The sequence below is a fragment of the Erinaceus europaeus genome, chromosome 10 (genome assembly GCF_950295315.1).
Source record: "Erinaceus europaeus chromosome 10, mEriEur2.1, whole genome shotgun sequence".
Classification (NCBI taxonomy): Eukaryota; Metazoa; Chordata; class Mammalia; order Eulipotyphla; family Erinaceidae; genus Erinaceus; species Erinaceus europaeus.
The window spans coordinates 73502108-73525015 of record NC_080171.1 but is presented as its reverse complement, the minus strand read 5'-3'; the positions used below and the strand labels follow the sequence as shown (position 1 = coordinate 73525015).

At 37.9% G+C, this 22908-nt stretch overlaps 1 long non-coding RNA gene across 2 annotated transcripts in view; it reads right to left on the bottom strand.

Moving 5' to 3' along the window:
- The window catches only part of LOC132540890 (uncharacterized), a 705707-nt gene that overhangs the window by 200637 nt on the left and 482162 nt on the right, over nucleotides 1-22908 (bottom strand). Inside the window, exon 3 of one of the 2 annotated variants that reach the window (XR_009552038.1) lies at nucleotides 10683-10757. The exons of the other annotated variant lie outside the window; for it this stretch is intronic. This is a non-coding gene — a long non-coding RNA (uncharacterized LOC132540890). Of the gene's footprint in view, nucleotides 1-10682; nucleotides 10758-22908 lie in introns of those variants that run through there. 2 annotated transcript variants of the gene reach the window in all.

Sequence of the window (22908 nt, the reverse complement as noted above, 5' to 3'; positions counted from 1 at the left end):
CAAGGAAATTGAAAAAGACACAAAGAAGTGGAAAGATATTCAATGTTCATGGGTTGGAAAAATTAACATTATCAAAATGAATATACTACCCAGAGCCATCTACAAATTTAATGCTAACCCCAACAAGATCCCAAGAACATTTTTTAGGAGAACAGAACAAATGCTACAAATGTTTATCTGGAACCAGATGCACCTTGTTTTGGTTGGGCCAATCTTAGTGGCAGCAACCAACCTGTAATAGTCAGACTGAGTGTGTTTCTCTTCTATAGCAAAACCTGAATTTTTGGAGTGCAGTTTTACTTTAGCTCAGGAATTGTTCTGCTTTAAAGAATGATGACACTGATCTCAGTTGAGACTAGGTCTCTGCCATACTGCACAATTCTAATTTGGGACTCTAACTGCATAATCCAGTTTCTCATCATTACAGCAACTGATAAACTTACTGAGGGTCAAGCCAGGATGGCTCTACAGGAGTCCTCTCATAGTCTGCTTGTTCCTCTTATTTTATGTTGTCTTGATGTTGTTCTTTCTAATAGTCATCTGTATCATGATGATCATTCAGCCATATTGTGGTCCCTGATTATAACACCTGCCTTTCCAAAGGCTTCACATTGTTTAATAGGAGGCTCTTTCTACAATATTTAACTGTGGGCACTTAATTCTAACATTATTGCCTAAATTTCCCATGGAAACTATTTTTTTTATTCAGAAAATGAATTTACACACCGATAACATGGCTTATAGCTTTCTTTCTCCCTCTTAAACATTTTCTGACTACCTGTCTCTAAGCACAGCTCACGATATAGTGATACATATTTTTTAAATATTTATTTATTTATTTATTTTTGTTGCCGCCTTGTTGTAGTTACTGATGTCGTCATTGTTGGATAGGACAGAGAGAAATCGAGAGAGGAGGGGAAGATTGAGAAGGGGAGAGAAAGATAGACACCTGAAGACCTGCTTCACCGCCTGTGAAGCAACTCCCCTACAGGTGGGGGGCTGGAGGATTGAACCAGGATCCTTATGCCAGTCCTTGTGCTTTGTGCCACATGCGCTTAACCTGCTGTGCTACTACTCAACTCCTGATATAGTGATATATTAAGTACTATGTCTTACTTACTGCCATACTGGCATCCATCCTGAGAGTGACTTCCACACTGGTATTGCCACTGAGTCTGGAGCAGAAAACAATATAAAGTCTTGCTGCTGCAGTACATTTTGTACCATCTCCTTGGCATTAATTCTGTAAGCTATGTTTTCATCCCCAAAATTCAAATGTTATTTAGCAATAATATTTGGAAAAGGATCTGTGCCTGAACTTATGAAGCAACAAAACAGTCTCCAGTCTCAAAATGTCAGCTCTATCTGGATAGCCAAGACAAGGCATATTAAATATCACATTGACTACATAACAGTTATCCCTAAAATATATTTCCTAAGACCTTCTTGTATATGCATACTCACATATCACATAATTCTACTCATAAAAAATGATCAAGCTATAAAATGATGGCACCTTCATGTATGAATGATTATCATCAAGTAGGACTAAAGCATAGATAATAGAGTCTATTTCTTTATAGTAATGGCCAATTGCTATTAACTCTTCAGTTGCTTCTCCCTTCCATTGTCATCATGGGCAAAATAAAGTTGTCATAATTGTGCTAGAGTTTCTATGTTTGCGAAAAAAAAGTACAACAGCACCTAGATTCTGTCACTAGTCACATGCCTTGCTATGAAAGTCAGACAGACTCTTAAGTCTTCCAAGTTTAAAACAAAGTAACAGCTTTCTTAGTCTTTCATCTGTTATGAGTATCTTAGTTGCTTCCACTTACAGGGAGAACTTAATAAAGGACAGTATGTGAAAACATAAGGTGAAACTTGACTGTGTGTAGTATATTGCACCAAAGCAAAAGACTCTGGGGAAGAAGGGTAGGAGACAGGATGAAGAGACATTAGAGTCCTGTTGTGTCTCCTAGACATAAATCCGGGGGAGATGAGAGACTGAGCCTATGTGTTAAAGATTATACTATAAACCATTAATACTCCCCCAAGTGAAAAAATAATTAGGAATCAAATTCTTTTTTTTAAATATATATATATATATAAATTTATTTTTATTTATTCCCTTTTGTTGCCCTTGTTTTTTTATTGTTGTAGTTATTATTGTTGTTGGATAGGACAGAGAGAAATGGAGAGGGGAGGGGGAAGACAGAGAGAGGGAGAGAAAGATAGACACCTGCAAGACCTGTTTCACTGCTTGTGAAGTGACACCCCTGCAGGTGGGGAGCCAGGGCTTGAACCAGGATCTTTATGCGAGTCCTTGTGCTTAGCGCCACCTGTGCTTAACCCACTGCTCTACAGCCCGACTCCCAAGGAATCAAATTCTTATCATTGTCTATTATGAGTCTCAAAGGCTGCTCATCAGTGGTAGAATACTCATGTTAAATGAATACCAGGTAAGACAAAGCAAAACAGGTCAGGAGTACTGACTGTGTCTGAAGAAACTGTTAGGTGAGTTACAGCATTTAAGTTGAAATACAGGCAGTCTAATGAGATGAGAACATGCGCACCAGCGTGAAAATGCACTTGTAGGGTCTCTGTAAGAGTCCCTCTGTATTTTGAATTTCATCATTGTATTTGGCCCAGGACCGTGCTTTTTACAAGTAAATTCCAGCCACTGGCTAAATTTGCCAGAGAAAGTAAGTAGACCCAATCATGGCAGAGGTGAAGTTTCTCAGAAAGTCTCTTAGTTTCCCCAACCAAAGAGCTTAACACCACTGTGGTACAGTGTCAGAGCACCTTTCTTTCTACCCTCCCAAGTTTTTAGGTGCCAGACAATTAGTGTGGTCTGATGCCTTTCCTAGCCTCCCTTTTGATATTCCTAGTTTCTTTCCTAATAAATTTAATTTATGTCTAACCCTACCATGGCATTTGCTTTTTCTAAGCGCACAGACTAACGCAATTGCATTCCAAGCTGCTTTGGAAATTTGGAAGAGTTTTAGGTTGAAATGATATTCTTGGGGGTGCAAAATGGGGACCACTACTGGTATTAGTGAGTGTGGTCAGTGATGCAAATTCCTATACAATGGATTGAACACTTGCTCCTGATGTTCTCACAGCCCTTGGCATTTCTAAATGTTTTGCCGGCATCCATATAAATGAGACATATGACGAGAATTAGACAAGCCTAGACCATGACCACACTTTAAATCCTGACAAAATGCTTGTGTCTTTTTCTTTTTAAAGTTTTAATACATGCTGGATTTTCGCGGAAAGCAGGTCCCTTGCAAATGCTGATTATTTTCCAAGAGGAACTCATCACTTCAAAAGAAATTCATATAACCAATTACAATACCATTCAGGACATTTGAGTAGCCAAAAAATAAGCAGCTGCATCAACGTACATTTGTTGCTTATACGTGTGTGTGTGTGTTATTTGATAGAACAGAGAGAACCTGAAAGCAGAGGGGGGCAGAATACAGAGAGCAAGAAAGAGAGTCACCTGCAGTACAGCTTTGGCACACATGAAGCATTCCTCCTGCAGGTGGGGAAAAGGGACGTGAACCCAGGTCCTTGCGCATGTTAATGTGTGCAACTCAACCAGGTGTGTAACTGCCCTACCCCTAAAATTACAACTTATAGTTCATTTGTATGCAAGTGCTCATGTTTAAACACATTGTTTTAACTTTTTCTCATTATTTTTATGTTAGTATACACTGAACATTCCATTGACATGTAATGCAGGTGAAAATTAGCTATTTAATAGGCTTTCATTTCCAGATAAACTGGGGCTCTACAAATATCCACAAGGAGAAGAGGGAGGGGGATTCAGTCTGGATTTATGGTTCTATGTAAAAAAAAAAATAATGCGGTTATTCTTAGAAAGGGGGTCATAAGTATCTATTGGCAGTGGTAGATACGTATTAACCACGTCCATGGTTCTTTAAGGTTACCAATACACCCCTCTCTCATGACCTGACCTTTGTGAGTTTATCCTTTCCTCAGGATTCCCTGGCTGACTTCTCTGACTCTTATTCTGTTATGAATTTGAGTCTTGGAAATAATGAATGACAGTCAACTGTGGTATATCTGGGGTATTGGGCTAAACACACTGCTTTTCTGGCTAAGAGGCCCAAACTGTCAAGCTCATTGCAGGATTCCAAGAAGCTATGAGCACATTTGCTCTGTGGATGGTACATTAAGCTCCCAATGGCTCAGAGATACACTGAGAGTCTGGAACCAATCGACTTTCCACAACTCAATAACAGTTATTGTTTTCTTTGAACCAGATGGTCACCATTCCCAGATGTTACCTTGGTCTCATTTACACCTAATCCTTTGGGATGCCAGGTTCTGGGGTCAACACCCTGCTGGCAAAACTAAGTTACACCTTTGGCTTAGGGCTATCACTAGATCAGAACAGTTTCTTACAAGATAAGCAGAAACCCTTACGTGTAATTCAATCCCTCAGGCTTCAATAAAGATTTATAAAGTGTTCAAAGGTGCTATACAGACCTGGATACTTTATATTAAGAGGGTAGAGTGTTGGAAGATTTGGCCTCTGCACCTTTGGTGTGCTGTTTGGTAAATGCAAACCAAATGAGCATCAAGAACAATAAGCTTTTGCCTAGCGATGTCTTGCTTCATTAGGAGAAAATGAATATCTTATCTTCCAGTCTTTCTGGGACTTAGTAATTATGTGCTGTCCTCAGTGATGCATTCCCTCATGGCTGAGACATCAAAATGACATTCAGAGGAGGGAGACCACAAGTTAATATAGAAGAAGAAAGTAGCTCAGTTTCAGGATCTATTTTGGGCATCACAGACACCTGTTCTTATCTCTGTTGCAACATATTCTGTCAAGAATGAGGTTAATCATCCCCATAAAAGTTTACATAAGTGAACTGGTAACCTAGGTTTGCAGTTGCTCATCTTTTAGAATTGTATAAAACAGTATATACAGTAATTAGCTTCATTTACAATTTTCATGACCATGTCAAGAAATAAATATTTAAGTCTAAATTCTGTTTGCCTGGGGAAATAATGTGTTTTCTTTTATCATTGTGTTAGGTGACTAACAGTTTCTAGTACAATAGTAGACACATGTATACAGTTTCTCATGTCCCTGAGAGAAGTCTCTATAAAATACTCTCATCCCTGGGGGTCGGGCAGTGGTGCAGTGGGTTAAGCGCATGTGGTGCAAAGCGCAGGGACCAGCGTAAGGATCCCGGTTCGAGCACCCGGCTCCCCACCTGCAGGGGAGTCGCTTCACAGGCAGTGAAGCAGGTCTGCAGGTGTCTATCTTTCTCTCCCCCTCTCTGTCTTCCCCTCCTCTCTCCATTTCTCTCTGTCCTATCCAACAACTAAGAACATCAACATCAACAACGACAATAATAATAACGACAAGGAGGCTACAACAACAAGGGCAACAAAAAGGGGGAAAATGGCCTCCAGGAGCGGTGGATTCATGGTGCAGGCACCGAGCCCAGCAATAACCCTAGAGGGAAAAAAAAAAAAAACTCTCATCCCCAACATGAGTCTTTTTCAACCATCATGTACCAGGACCCCAAAGGCCCACCCCAGTCCTTCCCTCTTACTCCAGTGTCCTTTGCTTTGGTGCAATAAACAAACCCAGTCAAGTTTTACTTTGTGTTTTCCATTTCTAGCCATTTTCCTTAAGTTTTGCCTATAAGTGAGACAGACCCAAAAAAGAAGGATGGATAATACCAGATAATCTCTCACAGGCAGAATAATTTGTTTTCTAATACAGTTTTTGCTGCTCTTTTCCTAGAGATCATAAGATGCAGTATTTTGTATATTTTCATTAAAAGTTGAGCTCAGATGGTCTGACTATACTTCAGAAAACTTCTAGTGTTGACATCTCCCTTATTTTCCCTTATAATTTCTTATTCACACTATGTATTTTCAACTTATGGGAAGTTTCTGTGATATCATATTATTTTAAATGAGTAAACAATTCTTTATACAAAGCCAAGGAATTTCTGATTTCTTTTTGAATATTGTACTTCTTTTAGACAGACAAGATTGTTTTGGCAATTCTAGGTCTTTTATGCTTCCAGATAAACATGTAGCATTTGTTCTATTCTCCTAAAAATGTGGTTGGGATCTTGATGAGGATAGCATTAAATTGGTACATCACTCTGGGTAGTGTATTTTATTCATTCATTTAATGATGTTAATTCTTCCAACCGATGAACATGGAATATCTTTCCACTTCTTTGTGTCCTTTTCTATTTCCTTGAATAGTTACTCATAATTTTCAGTATACAAGTCTTTCACTTCTTTGGTTAGGTTTATTCCTAGATATTTTATTTTTTTTGTTGCTATAGTAAAAGGAATTGATTTCTGGATTTCAACTTCTTCTAACTTAGTGTTTGCATAGAGGAATGCCACTAACTTTTGAATGTTAATTTTGTAGCCTGACACCTTACTGTATTGCCTGATGATTTCCAAAAGCTTCTTGCTGGATTTCTTAGGTTTTTCTATGTAGGTTTTTTCATGTCATCTGCAAAAAGGGAGAGTTTGACTTTTTCTCTTCCAATCTGTATAACCTTTAATTCCTTGCTCCTGCCTAATTGCTGTGGCATAAATATCCAACACTATGTTGTACAGTAATGGCGATAGTGGGCAACACTGTCTAGTACTTGATCTAAGGGGAAATGCTTCCAGTTTTTCACCATTGAGTATGATGTTGGCTGTAGTTTTGCTATATATAGACTCCAATCTCTTGGAATTTTCCATCTATTCCAATTTTTGTAGTTTTTTTATTATAAGGGGATAATGTATTTTGTCAAAGTCTTTCTCTGCATCTATTGATATGACCATGTGGTTTTTGGTCTTGCTTTTATTGATGTGGTGGATGACACTGATTGTTTTATGTATATTAAACCAAACTGGAGTAAACTGGGGTAAATTCCACTTACTCATGATGAAAAATGTTTTTAATATACTGCTGTATCTGGTTGGCTAGAATTTGTTCAATATTTTAGCTTCTGTGTTCATCAGAGACATTGGTCTGTAGTTTTCTTTTTTGGTTGTGTTCCTGTCTGCTTTTGGTATCAGAGTGATGCTGGCATCATAGAAGCTTGAAAGGAATATTCCTGTGACTTCAATTTTCTGGAAGACTTTTTAAAGTAGAGGTATTAACTCTCCCTTGAAGGTTTTGTAGAATTCATTTGTAAAACCATCTGGTCCAGGAATTTTATTCTTGGGAATGTTTTTGATAACTGTTTCAATTTTATTGACTGTGATGGGCTTGTTCATATTACCTAGTTACCTAGTTCCTCTTTATTTAATTTTGGAAGCTTGTTGGTATCTAGGAAATCATCCATTTTTTCCAGGTTCCCTAGTTTGGTGACATACAGTTTACCAGAAAAGCTTCACATGACATTGAATTTCTGCACTGTCTGATGTGGCAATTCAATTTATTTGTGTCTTCTCCTTTTTTTGTTTTGTCAGCCCATCTAGAATTGCCAAAAAGATCTTGAGGAAAAGAAACAGAAATGGAGACATCACACTCCCAGACCTTAAACTATATTATAAAGCCATCATCATCAAAACAGCATGGTACTGGAACAAAAATAGGCACACAGACTAGTGGAACAGAATTGAAAGCCCAGAAATAAATCCCCACACCTATGGACATCTAATCTTTGATAAGGGGGCCCAAAGCATTAAATGGAAAAAGGAGGCTCTCCTCAATAAATGGTGTTGGGAAAACTAGGTTTTAACATGCAGAAGAATGAAATTGAACCACTTTATCTCACCAGAAACAAAAATCAACTCCAAATGCATCAAAGACCTAGATGTCAGACCAGAAACAATCAAATCCTTAGAGGAAAACATTGGTAAACCAGTTTCCCACCTACACCTCAAGGACATCTTTAGTGATTTCTGTCCTTTTGGTTGCTTTGGGGTTCCTTTGTTCTTCTTCTTCTTCTAGGTCTTTAAGATGTGCAATCAGGCTGTTTATTTGTGCTTTTTCTTGTTTCCTAATGTGTGCTTTTATAGCTATGAACTTCCCTCTCAGTACTGCCTTAGCTGTGTCCCAAATATTTTGATAGCTTGTGTCTTCATTTTCATTGAACTTTCAAAACAATTTTGATTTCTTCCTTGATTTCCTCTTTGACCCAGTAGTTGTTAAGGAGTGTACTGTTGGGCTTCCGCATTTTGGGACTATTACTCTTTTTTTGTTGATTGTTAAGTGTTAGTTTAATTCCACTGAGGTCTGAGAAGATGCTTGGGATGATTCCAATGCTCTTGAATTTGCTGATGCTGTCTTTGTGGCCTAACATATGGTCTATTCATGAGAATGACCCATGTGGACTTGAGTAGAGTTTGTATTCCAGTTTCTTGGGATGAATGACTCTGAAAATGTCCAGTAGTTCTAGTTTATCTATCTCCTCATTTAGCTCCCTTATGTCTTTATTGATTTTCTACCTGGATAATTTGTGAAGTTGACAGAGTGGTGTGTTGAAGCATTAAATTCTTATTACTATGTTTATGTTAATATATTGCTGTGGCTCTTTCAGTAGTTGTTTGGTGTATTTAGATGGCTTCTCACTGGGTGCATAGATGTTAATAATTGTTAAATCCTCTTGATTGACTGATCTTCTGATCATTAAGTAATGTTCACCCCTATCTTTTATAATTTTATTTATTTTAAAGTCTATCATGTGAGATATGAGAATAGCACTTCTTGTTCTGTTCTGTGGGTCTTTGGATTGTATGATAGTTTTCCATCCTTTCACTTTGAGTCTGTGTTTGTCTTGTTGAGTTAGGTGGGTTTCCTGTAGACAGCATATTTTTGATTTGTGTTTTCTGATCCATTTTCCTACTCTGTGCTTTTTAATAGGTGAATTCAGGCCATTGACATTCATTGGTATCAAGGACTGAAGATAATTTAACACCATTCTTGTAGATTTTTAGAGTGTTCTGATATATGACATTTATGGTGGTCTGATGATTTATAGGAGACCTTTCAGAACTTCTTTCAGGGAAGGCTTGGTGATAGTTGGTTCTTTGAACTGTTGCTTGTCTGAGAAGGTTTTTATGTCTCCATCTAGTCTGAATGACTTTCTAGCAAGATACAGTAATCTTGGTTCAAAGCCTTTCTCATTCAACACTCAATTTATATCTTGCCATTCTCTTCTGGCCTGTAACGTTTGTGTGGAGAAGTCTACTGCTAATATTATAGCTTTTCCTCTGTAGGTGACTCTTTGTTTTTCTCTTGCAGCCTTCATGATCCTATTTGTTTGTTTATTTATTTATTTATTTATTTATTTTTGCCTCTAGGGTTATTGCTGGGACTTGGTGTCTGCACTATGAATCCACTGCTGTTGGAGGCCATTTTTTCCCTTTTGTTGCCTTGGTTGTTTTACAGTTCTTGTGGCTATTACCATTGTTATTTATGTTATTGTTGTTGGATAGGACTGAGAGAAATGGAGAGAGAAGGGGAAGACATAGAGGGGGAGTGAAAGATAGACTCCTGCAGACCTGTGAAGTGACTCTTTTCTTTATCCTTACTCCTTTCCATTCTAAATGTCATGTGTCTTGGTGTCTTTAAGTCTGGGTTAATTCTATTTGGGACCCTCTGGGCTTCTTGAACCTTTATGTCTTTGATGTTCTCTATACTAGAGAAGTTCTCAGCTATTATGTCTTAAAGAATTCTTTCTTCCCCTTCCTCTCTTACTTCCTCTGGTATATGCATATATTATTAATTAGTATTATATGCAGTAATGCATATATTATTTATTTTGAAGTTATCCCATAGGCTTTTGTTGTTGTTTTCAGTATCTCTTTATCTCTTTCTGAGATCTCTTACTTCTTTTTTAGTTATCTCTAATTCGTCCTCCATCTTGCTAATTCTGTCTTCAGCTTCATTTATTCTATTCTCTCTCCCCTCTACTGTCATCTTTTATTATCCTGTTCTGATACTGTTTCAGCTTGTTCAGCTAGTTCTGTTCTTAGCTCAGCTATTACAGCTTTTAGCTCTGTAATAACCTTGAGATCATTAGTGTTTTCTTCCAGAGTCTCATTTGTTGTTTCTGCATTTCTGATGACAATTCTTTCAAGCTCTTTACTCACTTCTGTGATTATTCCCTTCACTAGTGTTTGGATGTTGACCTCATTATTCAGTGCTTCAACCTTTGTGGGGGGGCTTTTAGCTGGACTCTTGTCTTGATTCATTTCTCCAATATTTCTTCTTGTTGGTTTAACATATGAGTTCTCTCTTGCAGTACACACTGTCTTAGGGAATATTTAAAAAATCCATTTCAATTATAACATATATATATATATGTACATATATATATGTATAATCTCTTTATCTCAAATACTGAGACTCAAAAAAAAGTGAAGATAATGTCAAATTTGTGATTACTTGTACAGTGAAATATTTTTGATATGAACATTTTCAAACACTTTATTGGAGTGTTGACTTACAAGGCTGTTAGCATCGGAGGTGTTTGATGCTCTGCATTTTGCCAAAATAGCCATCAATACACCTCACATCCCCACCAAACCATATACATCTATACTCAAGGGTATTTGGTACCCATACCCCCTTAATCCCACTCTATCTTTCATCTCCTGAGTCCTGTGATAGACTACTGAGGTTTCATCCTGTGTTATCCCTTACTTTTCTCATTATGCCTCCCCTATAGTTCAGATGAGCTGGTGGTTGTCCTCCTTCTGGCCTGTTTCATTCAACATGATTGCCTCCAGTTCTATCCCTGTTGTAGAAAAAGAGAAGATCTCACCACTTCTTGTATCTCTGGAGTATTATATATTGTGTATATATACTATGACTTCCTTACCAACTTACTCATTATTGAATACTTGAGTTGCTTCTAAATTTTGGCCATGACAAATAGCACAGATGTAAACATAGACATGCACAGATTTCTTTGTATAAGTGTGTGTGTGTGTGTTTGTGTGTGTGTGTGTGTGTGTGTGTGTTTGTGTGTGTGTGTGTGTGTGTGTGTGTGTGTGTGTGTGTACACTATTTGGAAAGATATCCTAATATAGGAACTGCTGATATTTATGCTAAGTCCATTTTGAATGTTTTGAGGAGTCTCCATGCTGTTTCTACAGAGACAGAACTAGTTCCATTCCCACAAACAGTGAAAATGAAGTATTTCTCTCCACTTCCTCACCAGCACATTTTGATGTATGACATTCTCAAACTGATCATCACTTACTGGACATTTTTATCACATGTCTACTGGTCATATTAACATCTCTTTCCTGTAGAGTCTTTCAGATTGTTCCCCATTTCTTAATGGGGGTCATTTTGTTGTTGTTGTTGTTGCGGTTATTGTTGCTGAAGTTTGTGAGTGATTTATAGATTTTGGTCACTAGCCCTTGATCAGATGTATATTGTATAATTATTTTCTCCCAGTCATTAGGATTTCTTTCTGTTTTCATGATGGTTTATTTGGCTAAGCAGAAACTTTTCACTTTGATGTAATTCCATTGGGTTATTTTGTTGTTTTGTTTTGTTTTGTTTTTCCCCCTTGCTATTAAATTTGAGTAACCAAAGACATTTCCAAGACAGACAACATGTAGCATAGTTTCCTGTTCATGACTTCTTATAGTTAAAAAATATTTACTTATTCATTTTAATGAGTGGCATAGAGATAGTGACACAGAAAGAGTAGAGTCCAGATCACTGCTCTGCTCTGACTTGTGGTGGTACTGGGGATTGAACCTGAACCTCAAAGCCTCAGGCATAAAAGCCTTTTGTATAACCACTATGTTGTCTCTCCTGCCCTACTTCTATATATTGTAAGGTTTTAGTCTAACAGCTAAGGGGTGTTTTTTTTTTGCTAATTTTTATTAATTTATTTGTTTTCATGGTGATATATGATAGTCCTGTTTCATTTTTCTGCATATAGTTAGTCAGTTTTTACAACATTCATTGAAAAGGTTTTGAGAACTGTTTTTAAGGGTAAACAAAATTGAGAAATCCTCAGCTAGACTCACACACATAAAAATAAAAGTACCTTAATGAGTAGGATTATAAGTAAAGGTGGAAAAATTACAAATGATACTATAAAAATTAAATGGATCAACTGTGATTTAGATGAATAGATATATACTATTACACTGGAGAATCCTGAAAACATAGTTTTTTTTTTTAGAACCATACAACCTCCTGAGACTGAATTACAATTGCAAGGAAATTGACATAGTAATATAAAGTCTCCATTCAAAAGCATAAGTCCAAGAGTCCAAGACAAAATGGTTTTTACCAAACCTTCAAGAATTCTTCACCCTCTTAAAAATTGAAATAATGGATTAATAATGGATTAATAATGCCTTTCAGACACCAAATTGCAGATGCTACTATGATTCAATCCTGACCTCTCTGGGTGGACAACCTCACCAATATGTCTAGAAACATCACCTACCCTATTAAAGAAAGATAGAAACAGACTGGGGTATGGATCAACATGCCAATATTCATGTCTAGCAGAGAAGTAATTATAGGAGCCAGAACCCCAATTCCACACCCATAAAGAACTTTGGCCCATACTCCCAGAGGGGGAGAAATATTAGTGGGGGGTGGCAAGAGGGCTCTGACCTCAATTACATCAGAACCCAGAGAGAGAAGAGAAAAAAAGGAGAGACATTCAGAAGTAGTAATAGTCATAGGTCTATCACTTAGAAAAGAAGATAATGCAGAACCATAGGAAAAAAAGTGGCCAAAAGGATGATGATAGATATATAGATGATAGATAGATAGATAGATAGATAGATAGATAGATAGATAGATTATAGATGGATGATAATAGATAGATGGTAGATAGGTGATAGGTCGTTATAGAAATAATAGTCAACCCATATCTGTGATGTTGATAGAATCACTGCAGTTTCCAATGGAGGGAATGAGAACACAGAATTCTGACAGTGGAAACAGTATGGAATTTTCCCCCTGTTCTCTTGTAATTTTGTAAACCAATATTAAATCAGTAATAAAGAAAAGATGAAGATATGGGGATACTCTCTAACACTCTTTAAGAAGTCAATATTACCTTGAAAGAAAAGATAGCAGAGACATTAGAAAAGAAAAAATAGAGGCCAGTATCCCTGATAAAGATAGATGTTAAATCCTGAACAAAATTTTAGCTTACCAGATTTAATACAAAGTTACAAAGTGGGATTAAGTGGGGTTTATGGCTAAATTGGACTTAATCTGGGGCTGCAAGGATGATTCAACAGACATAAGCCAATGTAATTCACCATATCAACAATCAGGAATTTTAACAAATTCTCATAATTATTTTAAGAGATTCAGAGAAAACTTTCAATAGGACTCAACATTCTTTTGTAATTAAAAAAGTTTTTGTAAACAACTGGGGAATTAGAGAATATTTCTCAATTTTGTAGAGGCTATTTATATCAAAATTTAAGCCAGCATATACTCAGCTAGGAAACTGAATCCTACCCCTCTTTTTGATCTAGAACAAGAAAAGAATGTACACTATAAACATACTATTGGATGTTCTAGTCATAGCAATTAGGGAAGATGAAAGAAATGCCATCTAAGTAGGAAAATAAGTAAAACTATTAGTATTTGCAATTACTCCAAAGCTGCATTTTTCCCCCACCACTTAAGAAACATTAAATACACAAATACTCTCTGCCTTTGTGGGTGTGAAGCTCCAAATATCATAATTAGATCTGCTTTACATATAATCCAAGAAGGTCAATATGAGCAGCTGAGGCCATCATGATCAAAACAGCCTGGTACTGGAACAAAAATAGGCATACAGAACAGTGGCACAGAATTGAAAGCCAAGAACTAAACCCCCACACCTATGGAATCTAATTTTTGATAAAGGAGCCCAAATTATGAAATGAAGGAAGGAGACTCTCTTTAATAAATAGTGCTGGGGAAACTGGGTTGAAACATGCAGAAGAATGAAACTGAACCACTTTCTCTCACCGGAAACAAAAGTCAACTCCAAATGGATCAAGGACCTGGATACACACCAGAAACTATCAAATACTTAGAGGAAAATATTGGCGAAACACTCCCACCTAAACCTCAAGGGCATCTTTGATGACACAAACCCAATTGCAAGGAAAACTAAAACAGAAACAAATCAATGGGACTACATCAAATTCAAAAGCTTCTGCACAACAAAATAAACCATCACCCAAATGAAGAGACTCCTCACAGAATGGGAGAAGATTTTTACATGCCATAGATCAGACAAGAGGCTAATAGCCAAACTATATAAAGAGCTCACCAAATTTAGCAAATGACCCAATCCAAAAGTGAGGAGAGGATATGAACAGAATATTCATTACAGAAGGATACAAAAAGCCAACAAATATATGAAAAATGACACCATGTCGCTGATTGTCAGATAAATACAAATAAAGACAACACTAAGATGCCAACTCACCCCTGTAAGAATGTCATACATCAAAAACAAGAGTAGCAACAAATGCTGCAGAGGTTGTGGGAACTAAGGAATCCTTCAGCACTGCTGGTGGGAAAACAAATTGGTCCAACCTCTGTGGAGAACAGTCTGGAGAACCCTCCCAAGGCTAAAATGGACCAGTAATTCCTCTACTGGGGATATATCCTAAGGAGTCAAGCACACTCATCCAAAAAGTTATGTATACATCTATGTTCATAGCATCACAATCTGTAATAGCCAAAACCGGGAAACAACCCAGGTGCCCTACAACAGATGAATAGCCGAGAAAGTTGTGGTATATATACACAATGGAATACTATTCAGCTGTTAAGAATAATGAACTCACCTTCTCTGACCCATCTTGGATGAAGTTAAAAGGAGTTTTGTTAAGTGAGATAAGTCAAAAAGATAAGTATGAGTATGGGATGATCTTGTTCATAAACAGAAGTTGAGAAAGAAGAACAAAAAGAGAGATGAAAAGCAGAAATTGACTAAGTTTAGAGTATTTCATCAAAGTAAAAAGCTTTGGTGGGAGGGTGAGGGTAGATTTTCAGCTTCACAATAGGGGGAGTAGGGTAGGACACGGACTTTGGTGGCAGTAATGGTGTTAATACACACTCTAATAATGACTTTTTCTTTGAAATATTAAATGATCTATAATCTTAGACTAGAGAGACCAGAAGGAAATGGTTGCATCACTATATAAGATACAGCTCTATGTAAATAGCATTAAATGGCATAACTTGTATGACAGAGAAAATCCTAAAATGGGACTTTCAGAGTTGATCAATTTTCCAAATAACTTGGCTATAGTAATAACTATCCATTGCCTTCTTAAACCCTTAGACAGCAGGAGCCCTCCCCACTATCTATAAAACCCATATTACTGGTCATCTCCATCAGGAAGAGCATAATGGAATGCTTGGTGGGCCCCTACAGGACCTTGCTCTCAATGTGGATCAATAATGGTAGGGAATGTTCCATGCTCCAAAGGCAAGCTGGACAACATACTCTACCTACTACCCGAGGAAGATGGGTTTCAAAATTAGTGTAGCCTGGAATATTCCTATCCATGACCACAGAATGCCAGCTCAGACATACAGGGACACAGAGGTTACTAGGCTCTTGTGCTGAACATGGGCCCCAGATCAAATCCATGGGGTTTACAGTTAACAATATTTACATACTTGCTTCATATTTGGGAGCTGCTCTCTTTCCTGATTTAGCTTTCTAGTGTTTTTTCCAACTATAACACCATTTCCCCAGACAATAACCTGGGTCCACCTGCATATTAGATGTCAGGTGAAGGCAAAACTTAGTAAAGTCTTGGATCCCTTGCAATATACCTCAAACAGATCTCCAATATTTTTTTTCCAAAATGGAGAACCCAAATCTTGATCTGCAATTTCCTTGAGGTTCATGATTAGTCAATAATTTTCCTGCTTTATGTCTTAACTCTTTTTCAGCCACCAGGTTCCAGATGATACCATGATATCAACCTGACTTCCTTGAGCATATGACCCCACTGTGTGTCTGGGAGTCCCACCCACCTCCCCAGATCACTGTCCCACTAGAGACAGAGATAGACAGGATGGAGTATGGATCGACCTGCCAATGCCCATGTTCAACAGAGAAGCAATTACAGAAGCCAGATCTTCTACCTTCTACATCCCATAATGATCCTGGGTCCATACTCCCAGAGGGATAAAGAATAGGGAAGCTATCAAAGGAGAGGATTGGATATGGAGCTCTGGGGGTGGGCACTGTGTGAAAAGTACCCCTTTGATCCTACAGTCTCGTCAATATTTCCATTTTATAAATTAAAAATGCATAAAAACATATTTCTCACAGTCCTGGAACCTCTGTCACAGGGCTTGTTTTCCAGCAGGTTTCTCTCAACACATATCAATTGATACTGCATGTCCTGACCTGAACCTAATCAATGCAACCAGTACTACCTCAATATGGTTTACTTCAGATGTGTCCAGAGACACCAGGATTCAAGCCTTTAGCCCCATTACTCTGGTAAGACTTTTCTCAGCTCATAGTACTCCTTAATTCATTTCGGTAGTGCACTTCTTAACAAAGCCACAGAATCTATATATAGACCAAGACCCAAGAGACAGAGCACATGCACACATATAACCATAAGGACTACAAAAGCTGGATAAGGTCAAGAGACCAGTATACTTTAATAATGGCTCTTTTGTTTACTACCAGGCCATCCCATCACCTGGGCCCTAGTCAGGGAATCCTAGGATTCCCATACAAACATGTTGGGCCTAGGCCTCTAACAGATTCCTGTCTTCACTGTCACCTGTCAACTCCATCAGGAACAACATAATGGAGCCCTCTGTGGGCCCCTACAGGACCTTGCCCTCAACGTGGATCAACAATGGTAGGGACAGCCCTGCCCCATTCATACCCTACCTCTCCAGGAAGATGGTCCAGCAATGAGTACAGCCTAGAACATTCCTAGCTATAGCCACAGAATGCAAGCTCAGACTTACAGAGATGCAGAGTTTAAACAGGCTTCTGTGATGAATATGGGCCCCAGATCTAATCAGTGGGGTTTAGAGTTAACAATATTTGTATACTTCTCTCATATTTGGGAGCTACTCTTCCCCTGATCCAGCTTTCTAATTCTATTTCCATATCTGACACCATCTCCCCAGAGAATCCCTTTGGTCCACATATGAACAGCATATTACCTGTTGGGCTCAGGCAAAAATTAGTAAAGTCATGGGCTCCTTGAAATATACCTAAAATATACCTATTAGCTTTTTCTAAAATGGATATCCAAATCTCATCTGCTATATTCTTGCCTTTAGGTTTCTGATTATTTAAAATTTGTTCTGCTTTATATGTTAATGCTTTTCAGCCACCAAGTTCCAGATGCTACAATGACACCAACCTGACATCCCTGGGCAGAAGACTTCATCAATGTAACCTGGAACTCTCTCTCCAGAGCCCTGCCCATAGGGAAAGATAGAAACAGGCTGGGGTTATGGATCAACCTGCCAACATTCATGTTCAGTGGAGAAGCAATTACAGAAGCCAGACCTTCAACCTTCTGCACTCCATAATGACCCTGGGTCCATGCTCCTAGAGGGATAAAGAATAGGAAAGCTTTCAAGGAAAGGGATGAGCTATGGGCCTCTAGTGGTGGGAATTGTGTGGAACTGCATTCCTTTTATCCTATGGTCTTGTCGATATTTTTTATTTTACAAATAAATTTAAGAAAAAGAAAAAGGATTTGCAAGTTTGAAGCAACCCTGGTGTCAAACAACAGATGAGCGATTAAGAAAACTGTAGTAAAGATACACAATGAAATACCATTCAGCTCTTAAAAATGATGAATTCACTGTCTTCACTTCATCTTAGGCGAAGTCTGAAGGAATCAAGTTAAGTGAGGTAATCCAGAAAGAGAAGTATGAATATGAGATGATCTCATCCATGGATAGAAGTTGAGAAATAAGAATTGAAAAGAGGAACGCAAAGTAGAACTTGTATTGCACAAAAGCAATGAACTCTTGGGAAAGAAAGCCAGAAAGGGAACTTGGGAAAGGGGAGGCTTTCTGGCTCCGTTAAACAATGATGGACCTAATTTGGGGGTGAAAGTGTTTTGCAGCACCTATCTTGATGAGATGAGAAATTGCATCCATGTGCCAACAACTGTACTGTAAAACATTAACCTCCCAATTAAAAAAGAAAAACTACAAAAAAAGAGTTTTGAGAAAACTTAGGAATGTTCAATAGCCCCACAGCCTTGACTTTGGAAGTTGGTGCATCTTACCCATTTTCTGTATCTGTTTCTAGAATCTGGAAACCTCCAAGTGCCTTCACACAGCATTATCTTTTATCAATTTTCAATTAGAGAAGATTTCTCAGCACAAACAGATGCCATCTCTCCCTCTACACCCCTTCTCTCTCTCTAACTTTCTCTCATGAACAGACTGTGATGAGGTATGTTAGACTCTAGACCATCCTGAATATTTCTTCATCAATATCTACTTAATCTGAACATACATTAGAAATCACTAATTCCACCCATAACTATGGAGCCAGCAGTAAGATAAAAACTTGCTCAACAAAAGACCTAGATGAGAAGAGTCCTAAACTCTAGTGATCCTATCTTCAGTTGAGAAGTTAACCAAATACCTATCACAAATTGAATAAGCAAGTGGAGTAGGGTGAGGGAAATAGGATAATGGCTATGCCAGGAAACTTTCATGCCTGGAGCTCCAAAATCTCAAGTTTAATTTCCTGCACCACCATAAACCAGAGATGAGCAATACTCTGGAAATAAATAAGTAAATATATAATAAATAAATAAATAAATAAATAAATAAATAGTCCAGTATGCCAACCAGACTTCCCTGGGCAGATGACCTCACCAATGTGTCCTACAGCCCTGCTTCCCAAAAGGCCTGCCCCACTAGGGAAAGAGAGAGACAGGCTGGAAGTATGGATCAACCTATCAACACTCAAGTTCAGCAGGGAAGCAATTACAGAAGCCAGACCTTCCACCTTCTGCACCCTATAATGTCCCTTGGGATAAAGAATAGGGAAGTTATCAGGGGAGGCAGTGGGATACGGAGTTCTGGTGGTGGGAACTGTGCAGAGTTGTACCCCTCTTATCCTATTGTTTTTGTCACTGTTTCCTTTTTATAAATAAAAAAATTAATTTAATTTAAAAAACTTTTTAAAAAGTGACATACTCATACAATGATAGCAAAGAACATGAGTATGAGTACTCTAAAAATTCATGTAGCTTAAATCTTATGTGGAAATAATAAACAAATTCTCCAAATAAGAGCTCTATTTCATGGTGTATTGCATCAAAGTAAAGAACTCCAGGGCACAGGGGAGTGTTCAGGTCCTGGAACATGATGGTGGAGGAGGACCTAGATGGACGGTTACAGTGTTATGTGGCAAATAGAGAAATGTTACACATATACCAACTATTATATTTTACTGTCAACTTTAATCCATTAATCTCCCCAATAAAGAAAGAAAAATGTTGCCATAAGTTGATTTCTGGATTAGACTGGTGTTCTTGAGGACACTGGATGAGGCTGGAAAAGAGTAGGGTAGTATGATGGACTTTAAGGCAAATGTTATAATATCTCACGTTATAAAGTGGGAGAAGTGGGGCCAGGTGGTGGTGATAGACACCTGCAGGTCTGTTTTACCAACCATGAAGATTCCACCTGCAGGCAGGGGCCAGGGGCTTGAAGGTGAGTGCTTGTACACAATAATGAGTGCCCTCAACCAAGTGTGCCACTGCATATCTGTCACCTAATTAATCTAGATGGGTTTTGCAAAGAGTAATTATTCTACCTGGCTTTGTCTCAAGCATATAATTTTGAGTAAGTTTACAAAAACTATGTTTTCTAGAATTCTTTAAATTATCTAGATTCTCACCATTTAATAAACCTACTATTGTTTTTTACCATTTTAATATATAAATGTCATCTCCCATTCCATGACTCATTTCACTTACTTGGTTTGTATCTCAAATCATACTTTAAGATACAAGAGTTAACTTAAAATTTACTGGTTTTTGTTGTTGTTGCTGTACTTTTGGTGTCAAACTAAGTAACCATTGACAAACTCAGGGTTAATATTTATTCCTTTACCTTGTCTTAAGAGTTCTATGGCCTTAGCTCTTATATTCAGGGTTTATTTGAATCATTTTATTGATTTTTAAATATGGTATGAGATTAGGGTACGATTTCTATCTTTAAATACAGATATATGATTGCTCTATACTACTTGTTGAAAAGACTATTCTCTCCTCAATAAAATGTTCCCTGTTAAATTAAAGCTGGTCATGCATTTATTTCTGGACTCTGAATTCAATTATAATAATTTATAACTCAATTCTTCTACTATTACCACAGTTCTATGACAAAGACAGGTTGATGTAAGATGAAATTAGCAAGTTTAAGGGGAGGAGGGCAGTGGCACACCTGGTTAAACACACATAATACTATGCACGAGGATTCAAGTTCAAACCTCTGCTCTTCACCTGCAGCAGTTACACTTCACTAGCAGTGAAACAGGTCTGCGGATGTCTTTCTCCCTCTCCCTGTCTTCCCATCCCCTCTCAATTTTTCTCTGTCTTATCGAATACAATAGACAAGGAAGGAAGGAAGGAAGGAAGAGAAAGAGAGGGGGAAATTGGCCACCTGGAGCAGGGGATTTGTAGTGCTGGCATGGAGCCTCTGCAATAACCCTGAAGGCAAAAAATAAAAAAGAAATAAAAACTAAAAATAAATTTAAAAAGAAATTAGCAAGTCTGAGTCCCCCAATTTTGTTCTTCATGTTCTTCAATTAGGCAGTATTGTTAGATATGATACCAAAAGTAAGAACAACATAAAATTAGAAAACTGCTGGAGTTGGTGTATTGCACCAAAGTAAAAGACTCTGGGGTGGGGAGGTAAGGTTCAGGTCCTCACAAAACTGAGACAAATCAAATGTTCATTCATTAACTAATGAATAAGTAAAGGTGGTGTCTCCATAAAATAAGTTGTTGTCAATAACAGAAAGAACTATTGAAGTAGTTATGAAGGACTTTCATACATATGGACATTTGAATATTGTAGTAGTAGAGAATCCAGTCACAACAAAACACATAGCATATGATTATAGATGTATAAAATGCTCTAAACAGATAAGACTAGAGACATAGTGATGTTGCCTAAGAGACAGTTGGGAAAATGAATGACTGACAATGAACGGGAACAAGGTTTATTTATGGCTTCAATTGTGGTATAGACACACAATGGAATACTACTCCACTATTAAAGATGATGAAGTCGTGAGAGAGAGCTTATGTGCACACATATCCATAAACTACTGCAAAATATATACCTGAAAGCAGAAGTACACTAGAGTTTGCAGTGAGTACCTCCCTAACACTTCCTCTCCACTATTCCAAGCTTGGGATCCATGATAGCTCAACAAATTGTTTGGCTTCGTATGTTAACTCTCTTTTCAATCACCAGGTTCCAGATGCCACCAGGATGCTGGCCAGGCTTCCCTGGATTGAAGACCCCACCAATGTGTCCTGGAGCTCAGCTTCCCCAGAGACCCACCCTACTAGGGAAAGAGAGAGGCAGACTGGGAGTATGGACCGACCAGTCAACGCCCCTGTTCAGCGGGGAAGCAATTACAGAAGCCAGACCTTCTACCTTCTGCAACCCTCAACGACCCTGGATCCATGATCCCAGAGGGCTAGAGAATGGGAAAGCTATCATGGGAGGGGGTGGGTTATGGATATTGGGTGGTGGGAATTGTGTGGAGTTGTACCCCTCCTACCGTATGTTTTTGTTCATTAATCCTTTCTTAAATAAAAAAAAAGATGATGAAGTCACCTTCTACATCTCATCTTGGATAGAAATCGAAGGAATAATGTTAATTGAATCAAGCCAGAAAGGGAAGGATAACTATAGGATGATCTCACTCATAGACAAAAGTTGAAAAATAAGAACAGAAAGGGAAACACAAAACAGAACTTGGGCTAGCATGGTGTATTGCATCAAAGTAAAAGAATCTGGGTTTCAGTTCCTGGTGCAGGATGGTGGTTGAGAAGCTAGGCTGGAGGTTCCAGTGTTTTGCAGGAAACTGAGAAATTTTACATATGTACCAACAACTGTATTTACTGCTTTATATAAACTATTAATCCTCAATAAAAAATAAATAAAACAAAATGTCCCAGATATGATTATAGGCATACATATCTAATTCATGCAAATAACAGACCACTAAAATGTATAAATGAATTATATATTATCATTATACCCTAATAAATCATTTGTAAATAAAAGTTGCAGTACACTGAAAAGTCTTATGACTATATAACAAGCATTCTAGAATTCATATGAAGGGACTCAGGGAGGTGATTCACTGATGGTGCAGTACACTTGCAAGCAAAGGTTCCATGTTTTATTTCTCACACTGTGTATGCCAGAGCTAAGCTCTTGACTGTCTCCCTCTACCTCTCCCTCTCTCTCTCATTCTCTCTTTCTCCCACCCCCCCTCCTCCACTAATAATTTGTAGGGACTCAAGACAGCTCAAAATGTATACCGCATGTCTCACATGGAAATGCACAGCACTGAGGGAAACCCCAGTACTGTGGTATCTCTCCTTGAAACAAAAAGAGTGTAAAAAATCATCCTGGAAGTGGTGCAATACAATTGACTTAGAAAGACAAAACAGCTATAGTGGCTACAAAATTTCTGGAGAAGTCACTCAACTTGATGTCAAAATTTGACTCACAGCTGTAGTAATTAGCACAGAAAAACAGTGACAGAGGAACAGACATCTAGTTCAATAGCAGAATAAAGAACCAGGAAATATAAAAACACAAATGTCAACAACTTGCTTTTTTAATGTGAAAAATCAATTCAATGGAGAAAATATACTGTTTTCAATAAATTA